Consider the following 11,885-nt stretch of genomic DNA (forward strand, 5'->3'; position numbering starts at 1 on the left):
ATGAACAAAACTTACTTCAATTGATGTATTTTAAAGAAAAAAAAATTAGTGTGACACTTGGGTAGGAATTTGAAACTGAGAACAACAGAAAAGGAGTGTAAAATATGTAATATGAAATTGCCACAAAATCAACAAAAAAATAATATGTTGACAACTTTTACAATGACTTTTTACATGGAGAACATATTCTGCTAAAGGAGGGCAGAGTTTGACTTTGTAAGGCATTCTTTCCAGGAACTTATTATGTATCAGAGAATCTTTGCCATGAACTAGTGGTTACACAGCTATGTCAGAACCCATGAGCTCAGGTAGCACCTCTGAACAAGTAGTCCTTGATCTAACACTAGATTTAGAGCATTTGTCTGGAAGACAATAGCAGGTAACACAGCTGCTCTTGTATCCTAGGCATATAACACTGACACATTTCTATGTCCTGATGGCCCAGTTTTAAATGTAAACCCTGGGACCAGGAAACTTGCTCACTGATCACTAATTAGGATACAGCTGCCCATCTAACCAGGTCAGCCAAGGAAACCTTGCTCATAGAGGGTTGCCAACACTAGTGTGGTATAGAACCAGCTGTCATATAATATCTTGCCCTTCAGTTCTGTTTTTCAGACACCGATCTTTGTAAATTTCAGCCAAACCACTCCTAGGAATTATCTGTTTTCCTTCTCTTTTCCCTGCTCTTAAAGTCTTGATACCCCAGGAAACTGTAGACCCTGCCAGGCTGTATCTATAAGATTGGGAAGTTATATTTAGTGAGTACACCAGTAACTGCTCAGTTCAAAGTCACAACCTCGGAAATTTCAAATCAAATAACAGAGTGGGAAACCACCTTGTCATTCAGTGTATTTCCCCTTAATCCCACACTTTGATGCTTCCCTATTTAGGAAGCAGTCCAAGTAAATAAACATTAAACTTTTATTTCTTTTTTATTTTTTTAATTAATTACACTTTACTCACTTTGTATCCTCTGTGTTTCCCTCCCTCCTCCCACCCCAATCCCTCCCTTCCTCCACCCTCTGTCTGCATGCCCTTCCCCAAGTCCACTGGTACGGGAACACTTCTTTCCCTTCCTTCTGATCCTAGTCAATTAGGTCTCATCAGGAGTGGCTGCATTGTCTTCTTCTGTGGCCTGGTAATGCTGCTTCCCCCTCAGAGAGAGGGGAATTAAAGAGCAGGCCAAACAGTTCACATCAGAGACAGTCCCTGTTCCTATTACAATGGAAATCACTACGATACTGAACTGCCATGGGCTACATCTGTGCAGGGGTCTTAGGTTATCTACATGCATAGTCCTAGGTTGAAATAGCAGTCTCAGGAAAGATCTCTGTGCTCAGATTTTTTTTGGTTCTGTTGCTCTCCTTATGGAGTTTCTGTCCTCTCCAGATCTTACTATTTCCCACTTCTTTCCTAAGATTCCCTGCACTCTGCCCAAAGGTTGCCCGTAAGTATCAGTATCTACATTAATAGTCTGCAGTGCAGAGATTTTCAGAGGTCCTCTGTGTCAGGCTCCTCACTTGTTCCCTCTTTTCTCATTCTTCTGATGTCCAGCCTCTTTTCCTTTAATTGAGAATATTAGCAATAGTCCTTGATCGTGATTAGTTTCTTTAAAGGTGTATAGATTTTAGTAGGTTTATCCTATATTATACGTATATATGAGTGAGCATATACCGTGTGCATCTTTCTGCTTCTGGGATATCTCAGGATGATCTTTTCCAGATCTCACCATTTACCTGCAAATTTCATGATTTGTTTTTATTGCTGAGTAATATTTCTCTGTGTAGATATACCATAATTTGTGTATCCATTCTTCCACTGAGGGGCATCTCAGCTGTTTCAAGCTTCAGGCTATTACAAATAAGGCTCCTACAAACATGGTTGAGCAAATGTCCTTATTGTGTACTTGAAAATCTTTTGGATATATGCCTAGGACTGATATAGCTGGATCTTGAGGAAGCGCTATTCCTAGTTGTCTGAGAAAGCGCCAGATTGCTTTCCAGAGTGGTTGTACAAGTATACATTCCCACCATCAGTGGAGGAGGGTTCCCCTTTCTCCACAACCTCTCCAGCTGTGTTGTCTCTTGAGTTTTTGGTCTTCGCCATTTTGATGGGTGTAAGGTGAAATCTTAGGTTTGTTCTGAATTGCATTTCCCTGATGGCTAATGAGGTTGAGCATTTCTTTAAGTGCTCCTCTGCCATTCGGTATTCCTCTGCAGAGAATTCTCTGTTTAGCTCAGTTCCCCATTTTTTAAATGGGATTACTTGATTTTTTTGCTGTTTAACTTCTTTAGTTCTTTATATATACTGGATATTAGCCCTCTGTCAGATATAGGATTGGTGAAGATCTTTTCCCAATATGTAGGCTGTAGTTTTGTTCTGAGGACAGTATCCTTTGCTTTACAGAAGCTTTTCAGTTTCATGAGGTCCCATTTATTGATTGTTGCTCTTCGAGCCTGTGCTGTTGGTGTTCTGTTCATGAAGTTTTCTCCTGTGCCAATGAGTTTAAGGGTATTCCCCACGTTTTCTTCTAAGTGGTTAAGTGTGTCTAGTTTTATGTTGAGGTCTTTGATCCACTTGGACCTTAGTTTTGTCCAGGGTGATAAGTATGGATCTATTTGCATTTTTCTACATGCAGACTTCCAGTTAGACCAGCACCATTTGTTGAAGATGCTTTCTTTTTTCCATTGAATGGATTTGGCATCTTTGTCAAAAATAGGGTGTCCATAAGTGTGTGGATTTATGTCAGGGTCTTTGATTCTACTCCATTGATCCAACAGTCTGTTTCTATGCCAGTTCCAGGCAGTTTTTAGTATTTTTGCTCTATAGTACAGCTTGAGATCAAGGATGGAGATACCCCCTGAAGATATTTTACTGTAGAGAATTGTTTTAGCAATTCTGGGTTTCTTGTTGTTCCATATGAAGGTGAGAATTTTTCTTTTAAGGTCTGTAAAGATTGTTTTGGTAATTTGATGGCAATTGCATTGACTCTATAGATTGCTTTCGGTAAGATGGCCAATTTTTTTTTTTATTTATATTAATCCTGCCAAGCCATGAACATGGGAGATCTTTCCATCTTCTGATATCTTCTAATTCTTTCTTCAGAGACTGGAAATTTTTTTATACAAGTCTTTGACTTGTTTGGTTAGGTTCACACCAAGGTACTTTACATCATTTGTGGCTATTGTCAAGGGTTTTGTTTCCCTAATTTCTTTCTCGGCCCTTTTGTCCTTTGTATACAGGAAGGCTACTGATTTTTTGGAGTTAATTTTGTATCCAGCCACTTTGCTGAAGGAGTTAATTAGCTGTAGGAGTTCCCTGGTAAAGTTTTAGGGGTCACTCAGGTATACTATCATACCATCTGCAAGTAGTGATACTTTGACTTCTTTTCCAATTTGTATCCCGTTGATCTCCTTCAATTTTCTTATTGCTTTACCTAGGACTTAAAGAACAATGTTGAAAAGATATGGAGACAGTGGACAGCCTTGCCTTGTCCATGATTTCAGGAGAATGATTTAAGTTTCTCTCCATTGAGTTTGATGTTGGCTATAGGCTTGCTGTATATTGCCTTTCCTATGTTCAGGTATGTACCTTGTATCCCTGATCCCTCCAATACTTTAAACATGACTGGATGTTGGATTTTGTCAAATGCCTTTTCAGTATCTAAGGATTTGATCATGTGTTTTTTTCTCCTTCAGTTTGTTTATGTGGTGGATCACATAGATGGATTTTCATATATTGAACCACCCCTGCATGCCTCTGATGAAGCCTACTTGGTCGTAGCAGATGATGTGTTCTTGGATTCAGTTTGCAAGTATTTTGTTGAGTATTTTAGCATCAATGTTCATGAGGGAGAATGGCCTGAAATTCTCTTTCTATGTTGGGTTTTTGTGAGGTTTAGGTACCAAGGTGACTGTGGCTTCATAGGATGAGTTTGGTAGTGTTCCTTCTGTTTCTATCTTCTGTAATAGTTTGAAGAGAATTGGAGTTAGCTCTTCTTTGAAGGTCTGGTACAATTCAGCATTGAAGCCATCTGGCCCTGGGCTTTTTTTGCATGGTAGATTTTTGATGACAACTTCTATTTCCTTAGGGGATATAGGACTATTTAATTGGTTTACCTGGTCTTGATTCAGCTTTGGCATGTAGAATCAGTCAAGAACATTATCCATTTCTTTTAGATTTTCAAATTTTGTGGCCTATAGACTTTGGAAGTAAGACCTAATCATTGTTTGGATTTCTCCAGTGTCTGTGGTTATGTCCCCCTTTTTGTTTCTGATTTTGTTGATTTGGATAGTTTCTCTCTGCCTTTTAGTTAGTTTGGCTAAGGGTGTGTCTATCTTGTTGATTTTCTCAAAGAACCAGCTCTTGGTTTCAGTGATTTTTTAATTGATCTATTTGTTTATAATTGATTGATTTCAGCCCTGAGTTTGATTATTTCCAGCCTTCTATTCTTCGTTGGTGTGTCTGCTTCTTTTTTTTTCCCTAGGGCTGTTAAGTGAGTCATTAAGTTGCTGGCATGAGATGTTTTGAATTTCTTTTTGAAAGCACTTAGTGCTATGAACTTTCCTCTTAGCATTGCTTTCATTGTTTCCCATAAGTTTGGGTATGTTGTACCTTCATTTTCATTGAATTCTAGGAAGTTTTTAATTTCTTTCTTTATTTCTTCTCTGACCCAGCTGTCATTTAAAACCAAATTGTTCAGTTTCCATGTGTGTGTAGGCATTTTGCTATTTTTCTCATTGAGGTCCAGTTTTAGTCCATGGTGATCAGATGGGATACAGAGATTATTTCAATCTTCTTGTATCTGTTGAGGCTTGCTTTGTGACCAATTATATGGTCTATTTTGGAGAAGGTTCCATGAGGTGCTGAGAAGAAGGTAAATTCTTTTGAGTTTGGGTGAATGGTTCTGTAGATGTCTGTAAGGTCCATTTGATTCATGACCTCATTCAGAGTTATTGTTTCTTTGTTTAATTTCTGTTTTCTTGAACTGTCCTTTGTTGAGAGTGGGGTTTTGAAATCTCCCATTATTATTGTGTGGGGGTCTATGTGTGATTTAAGTTTTATTAAGGTTTCTTTTACAAATGTGGGTACCCTTGCATTTGGGGCATAGATGTTCAGGATTGTGATATCTTCCTGGTGGATTTTTCCATTGATGAGTATAAAGTGTACTTCTCCATTTCTTTTGATCGATTTTGGTTGGAAATCTACTTTATTGGATATTAGGATGGCTACTTCAGATTGCTTCTTGGGTCCATTTTCTTGGAAAACCGTCTTCCAGTCCTTTAATCTCAGGTAATGTCTATTTTTGTGATTTAAGTGTGTTTCTTTTATGCAACAGATAGTTGGGTCTTGTTTATGCATCCATTCTGTTAGTCTGTGTCTTTTTATTGGAGAATTGAGTCCATTAATGTTGAGGGAGATTAATGACCAGTGGCAGTTAGATCCTTTGATATTGATATTGGCCATGGTAGTGTGTTTGTGTGTTTGGCTACTTTTTGTTTTGTTGTAGTGAGGTTATTTCTTTCCTATGATTTCTTGAAAGTAGTTAGTTTTCATGGGTTGTATTTTTCCTTCTAGTATCTTCTGTAACAATGTGATTGTGTGTAGGTATTGTTCAGATTTGTTTTTGTCATTTAATATCTTGTTTCCTCTGTCTTTGAGGACTGAGAGTTTTGCTGGGTTACAGTAGCCAAGGTTGTCATCTGTCTTCTCTTAGGCTCTGCATGATATCCTTCCAGGCTCTTTTGGCTCTTCATAGTTTCTGTTGAGAAGTCAGATGTGATTCTGATGGGTTTGCCATTATATGTTACTTGGCCTTTTTCCCTTGCAGCTTTTAGCATTTTTTTTTTTTTTGTTCTGTATACTTACTGTTTTGATTATTATGTGACAGGAGGATTTTCTTTACTGGTCTAATTTATTAGGTGTTCTGTAGGCCTCTTGTATTCTTATAGGCTTCCTTTTAAGTTTGGGGAAATTTTCTTCAATGATTTTGTTGAAAATATTTTATGGGCCTTGGCAGAGGGAATCTTCTTTTTCCTCTATTCCTATTATTCTTTGGGTTTGTCTTTTATGTTGTCTTGGATTTCTTGGATGGTTTGTGTCAGAAATTTTTTAGATTTATTATTTTCTTTGACAGATTCATTGATTCTATTGTATCTTCCACACCTGAGATTCTTTCATCCATCTCTTGTAGTCTGTTGGTTATGTTTACCTTTGTAGTTCCTGTTTTCTTTCCTAGGTTCTCCCTCTTTGTGATTTCCTCCATTTGTGTTTTCTTTAATTCTTCCAATTCTATCTTCAGATCTTGAACCATTTTTTTATTTCCTTTACCTGTCTGACTGTATTTTCCTGTTTTTCCTTACGTTCCTTCAGCTGTTTGTTTGAGCATTCCTCTATTTCTTTCAGTAACACAGACTGTTTGGCTGCATCTTCCTGTATTTCTTTACTGATGACCATAATCTGTTTTATTATATCTTCCCCTAATTCTTTATGCATTTAATTTACTTCCTCCATTAACCTCTTCATTAGCATGGATGTTAAGTCATCTTCTTGAATTTCACTTATGTTAAGTTGTCCAGGGCTACTTGCCCCTGGATAACTGGGTTCTGGGGATGTCATGTTGTTTGGCCTTTTGTTGGTTGTACTTTTTCACTGACCGCTACCCATCACTCTGTCTCATGTGTTGTCTGTTAATTTCTGGTGTCTGCTGAGTCCTGGGGTTGAGAGAATCCACTTGGTGGGGTTTTGAAGTTTTCCTCTGCTTTTTGGGTATGGTCAACTGAATAGTGGGCTTCTCAGGAATTTTCACAGTTCACTTCAGGTGTATGGACCTGTATGGACTGTGGTGTTCAGAAAGGCTCTCCTCTCCTCAGGGAGAGGTCATGGTGATGGCTGTCCTGCTGCTGGGTTTCTTGCTCTGAATTTATTGAGCAGCAGCTGTTGCTCTTAAGGTGTAATTTTGGGGTACAGCCCTCTTGAAGGACCAGGGATTCACACAGTTTTGTCAGTCTAGCTAGGGATAACTGGTTGATCCTTGGCACAGTATCTGAGGGCTTCTGTAATGGCTCTTCTGTAATGGTTCTCTTTTGTAGGTCTGAGGATGTAGCTGTGTGCCCCAGTGCCCTAGGGATACTCAATAATGTTGGCTGAGCATAATGCTCCTGCCTGCAGTAGAAGGCTAGAGCCTAGAGTCTGTGTGAATACAGAAAGTCTTTTGGTGCTGGGTGTCCTGAGCATTAGTCTTGATGATCCCCAAGCTGTAGGGTTTCCTCCTGACAGGGACACCCAGTCTTTGCTTTGGGGAGAGCTGTTCTGTCTGGGATGGCTACTAGAACCTGCAAGCACGGATGCATTTGGCTCTGCCGTTCTGGACTTTGGGAGTCTGGGGGTCTGCCTAAACTGGGTAATTTTCCGAGACCTTTTCAGGGTAGGGGTGTCAGCTGAGTGCTCTGAGATCAGACCAGCCGATTCCCTCCCTGTGGGTTTGTACCGGACAGTGAAACTTAGTCTCTGGTCCCCTGGGGCCCACAGTTCTATCTGGGGCAGTGAATCAGGCATGCAGACAGGCCTCTGTGCAGGCACCTGGTTCCCTGGCTCTGGCTCTGGGCTGGCTCCTGGGGCACCCATGGAACCTGAGTCTTTTCCAGGGGATGTCTGGGTGACCTGAGGTAAGTCCCAATCGATTCCTGCATAGTGCGGTTATCTCTCAACTGAAAATTACAGTCTCTGATGTTGTGGCATGCACAGTTCAGTCTGGGACCATGATCAGAGCACACTGGCGTGCGGCTCTGGGTTGGAGACCAAGTGCCTGCTGAAACAGGGATCTCTTCCATGGTTTAGCTGGGTGAGTTAAAAGCTGATTGAATTCTCCACTGTGGGGTATGCTCTCACCTGGGAAACACAATCACTTGTGTTTTATGGCCGCGAATTCTGATTGCTGGTCACTGTGCTATGTTGCTGGTCAGAGTGAGAGTCCTCCTGTGGCCGCCATCTTGCCCCACCTCCAAAGTTTCATTTCTTAACTTACATTGTCACAGTAGTAAAAAGGAGTAAAGGTGGGGAAACTGGATAATGGGATGAGATAAAGGCTTTTTGAGTTTCACAAGATAAAGTCACATGTACACTGGATCAGAGATACTGGACACCAAGGAAAGTTTGTTTACTCATCTCCATGGAAACCTCAAGGTTTTCTGAAGTGCTGATTGGCTGAAAAGAAGAATGACGTCATGAAACAGATGAAAGCCAGTAAGAGTTTCAGGATCCAGTTATTAAAAGCGCCAAGTGGCCAGCCTACTTAGGAGAAAGGCTGAGAGGGGGGCGGCAAGATGGCGGCGCCCGGAGGACTCTCATTCTGAGCAGCAGCACAGCAGGATCAGCAGAGTGACCAGCAATCAGAACACTCAGCCATAAAACACAGTCATTGTGTTTTCCAGGTGAGAGGATACCCCACGGTGGGGGATTCAATCAGCTGTTAACTCACCCGGCTAAACCACAGAAGAGATCCCGGTTCCACCAGACACTTGGCTGCCTGCTGCCAGCCCAAGCCCCAGCCAGAGCCACAAGCCAGTGTCTTTGGTCACGGTCCCAGACTGAACCATGTGCACCACACTATCAGAGACTGGAATTTTCAGTCGAGAGATAACCCCAGGGTACAGGAAGTGATTGGGACCGGCTTTAGGTCACCCAGACATCCCATGGAAAAGACTCGGGCGGGTTCCACGGGCACCCCAGGAGCCAGCCTGGAGCCAGAGCCAGGAACCCAGGTTCCAGCACAGAGCCCTGCCTTCCTGCGTGCCTGATTCGCTGCCGGAAATAGAAATGGCGGGTCTGATTTCAGAGCACTCAGCTCACCTCCAACCTGAAAAGGTCCCCGGAAAATTACCCAGCTTAGGGAGCCACTCAGGCTCCCAAAAGGCGCAAAGGCAGATACAGGCAGTTTCTGCCCACCAGACAGCGGGCAGAGACTGGGCCACCACCACAGAGCTGTGCTACAGGCACAGGCAGCTTCTGCAGCCAGCCAGCTGGCAGACACTGAGCAGTGTGCACCAGGGCAAAAAAGACACTGGGAGTCCATGTCTCCAGAGAATCCACGGGGAAGGAAGGAAACTGTTCTGACCTAAATCACCCAATCCTTCCCTAGAAAAAGTCTAGCCGTCTAGTGGGGCCGAGGCGCCAGCACTCAGCTGTGCTCCAGACACAGGCACAAACTGTTAAGGCACACCTGATGTCCAACTGGGTCACAGCAGCTGATCATTAAATTTGCAACAAGAAACCCAGAAACAGGGCAGCTGCCCTCAGGACTTCCCTGGGTGAGAGGAGAACCCTCTCGACTAACAAAGACCACAGTTACCACTCAGGTCTATATCCCTGAGGTGAGCAACTCCTGAAAAAACACCAGTCATCCAGGGACTATACCCAAAAAGCTGAGAAGACATCCTTCAGGAAAATCCAGCTTTCTGCAAAGGGGATTCTCTCCACCACAGGATCCCCAGGAACCACCAGAAAATAACCCCAAACTCCTAAGATAACACAATGGGTAGAGGCCAGCGTAAAAGCTCAAGCAACAAAAGACAGAGCAATATGGCATCTCCAGAACCCAGTTACCCAGGGGCAAGTAGCCCTGGACACCCCACCATAACTGAAATCCAAGAAGATGACCTAACAACTATGCTCATGAAGATGATAACAGAGGAAACAAATAAGATTCGTAAAGACATAGAGGAAGATAAACTCAAACAGAATATTGCCATCCGTAAAGAAATAGAGGAAGCTGCAGCCAAACAGTTTATGGCCTTTAGAAAGGAAATGCTTAAAGCACTGAATGAAATGAAAGAAACAGAGTTGAAGGAACTAAAAGAAAAACAGGAAAGTACAATCAGACAGGTGAAGGAAGTAAACAAAACAACTCAAGACCTGAAGATAGAATTGGAAAAATTAAAGAAAACACAAATGGAAGAAATAATGGAAAGGAAGAATCTAGGGAAGAAAACAGGAACTACAGAGGTAAGCATAACCAACAGACTACAAGAGATGGAAGAAAGAATCTCAGGTGTAGAAGATACAATGGAAGAAATCGATGTATCTGTCAAAGAAAATGTTAAATCTGAAAAATTCCTGACACAGACCGTCCAAGAAATGCAAGACAATATGAAAAGACAAAACCTAAGAATAATAGGTATAAAGGAAAAAGAAGACTCCCTTCTCCAAGGCCCAGAAAATATTTTCAAGAAAATCATTGAAGAACATTTCCCCAAGCTAAAGGAGAGGCCAATTAGAATACATGAGGCCTACAGAACACCCAACAAATTTGACCAGAAAAGAAAATCCTCCCGCCACATAATAATCAAAACAGTAAGTATACAGAACAAAGAAAAAATACTAAAAGCTGCAAGGGAAAAAGGCCAACTAACATATAATGGCAAACCCATTAGAATCACACCTGACTTTTCAACAGAGACTATGAAAGCCAGAAGGGCCTGGACGGATATCATGCAGACAATAAGAGAACACAGATGTCAGCCCAGGCTACTATACCCCGCAAAACTCTCAGTCCTCATAGATGGAGAAAAAAAGATATTCAATGACAAAAACAAATTTCAACAATACCTACAAACAAATCCAGCATTACAGAAGACATTGGAAGGGAAAATAAAACCCAAGAAAGCTAGCTACATTCAAGAAAACACAGAAAATAAATAACCTCACTTCAGTAAAACAAAAAGTAACCAAGCACACAACCTGATGACCACAGCCAACATCAAAAACAAGAGATATAACAGCCACTGGTCATTAATCAATGGACTCAACTCTCCAATAAAAAGACACAGATTAACAGAATGGATACATAAACAAAACCCAGCAATCTGTTACATACAAGAAACACACCTAAGACAGAAAGATAGACATTACCTGAGGGTAAAGGGTTGGAAGACGACTTTCCAAGCAAACTGACCCAAGAAGCAAGCAGGAGTAGCCATTCTAATATCTGATAAAATAGTCTTTCAACCAAAATTAATAAAAAGAGATGGGGAAGGACACTTCATACTCATCAAAGGAAAATTCCACCAGGAAGACATCACAATCATGACCATCTATACCCCAATACAAGGGCACCAACATTTGTGAAAGAAACATTGATAAAATTTAAAGCACATATAGATCCCCACACATTAATAGTGGGAGACTTCAACACCCCACTCTCAACAAAGGACAGGTCAACCAAACAGAAATTAAACAAAGAAACAATGTCTCTGACAGATGTCATGAATCAAATGGACCTAACAGACATTTACAGAACTTTATACCCAAACACAAAAGAATTTACCTTCTTCTCAGCACCTCATGGCACCTTCTCCAAAATAGACCATAGAGTGGGTCACAAAGCAAGCCTCAACAGATACAATAAGATTGAAATAATCCCATGTATCTTGTCTGATCACCATGGAATAAAGCTGGACCTCAACAATAACAGAAATAACAAAAAGCCTACACACACATGGAAACTGAACAACTTGTTACTAAATGACAGCTGGGTCAGGGAAGAAATAAAGAAAGAAATTAAGGTCTTTCTAGAAATCAATGAAAATAAAGACACAACATACCCGAACCTGTGGGGCACAATGAAAGCAGTGCTAAGAGGAAAGTTCATAGCACTAAGTGCCTTCAAGAAGAAATTCGAGACAGCTCATTCAAGCACCCTAATGGCTCACTTAAAAACCCTAGAAAAAGAAGAAGCAGACACACCAAGAAGGAGTAGATGGCTGGAAATAATGAAACTCAGGGCTGAAATTAATCAATTGGAAACAAATAAAACAATTCAAAGAATCAATGAAACCAAGAGCTGGTTCTTTGAGAAAATCAACAAGATCGACAAACCCTTAGCC

Source organism: Meriones unguiculatus (genome assembly GCF_030254825.1).
Source record: "Meriones unguiculatus strain TT.TT164.6M chromosome Y unlocalized genomic scaffold, Bangor_MerUng_6.1 ChrY_unordered_Scaffold_23, whole genome shotgun sequence".
Lineage (NCBI taxonomy): Eukaryota > Metazoa > Chordata > Mammalia > Rodentia > Muridae > Meriones > Meriones unguiculatus.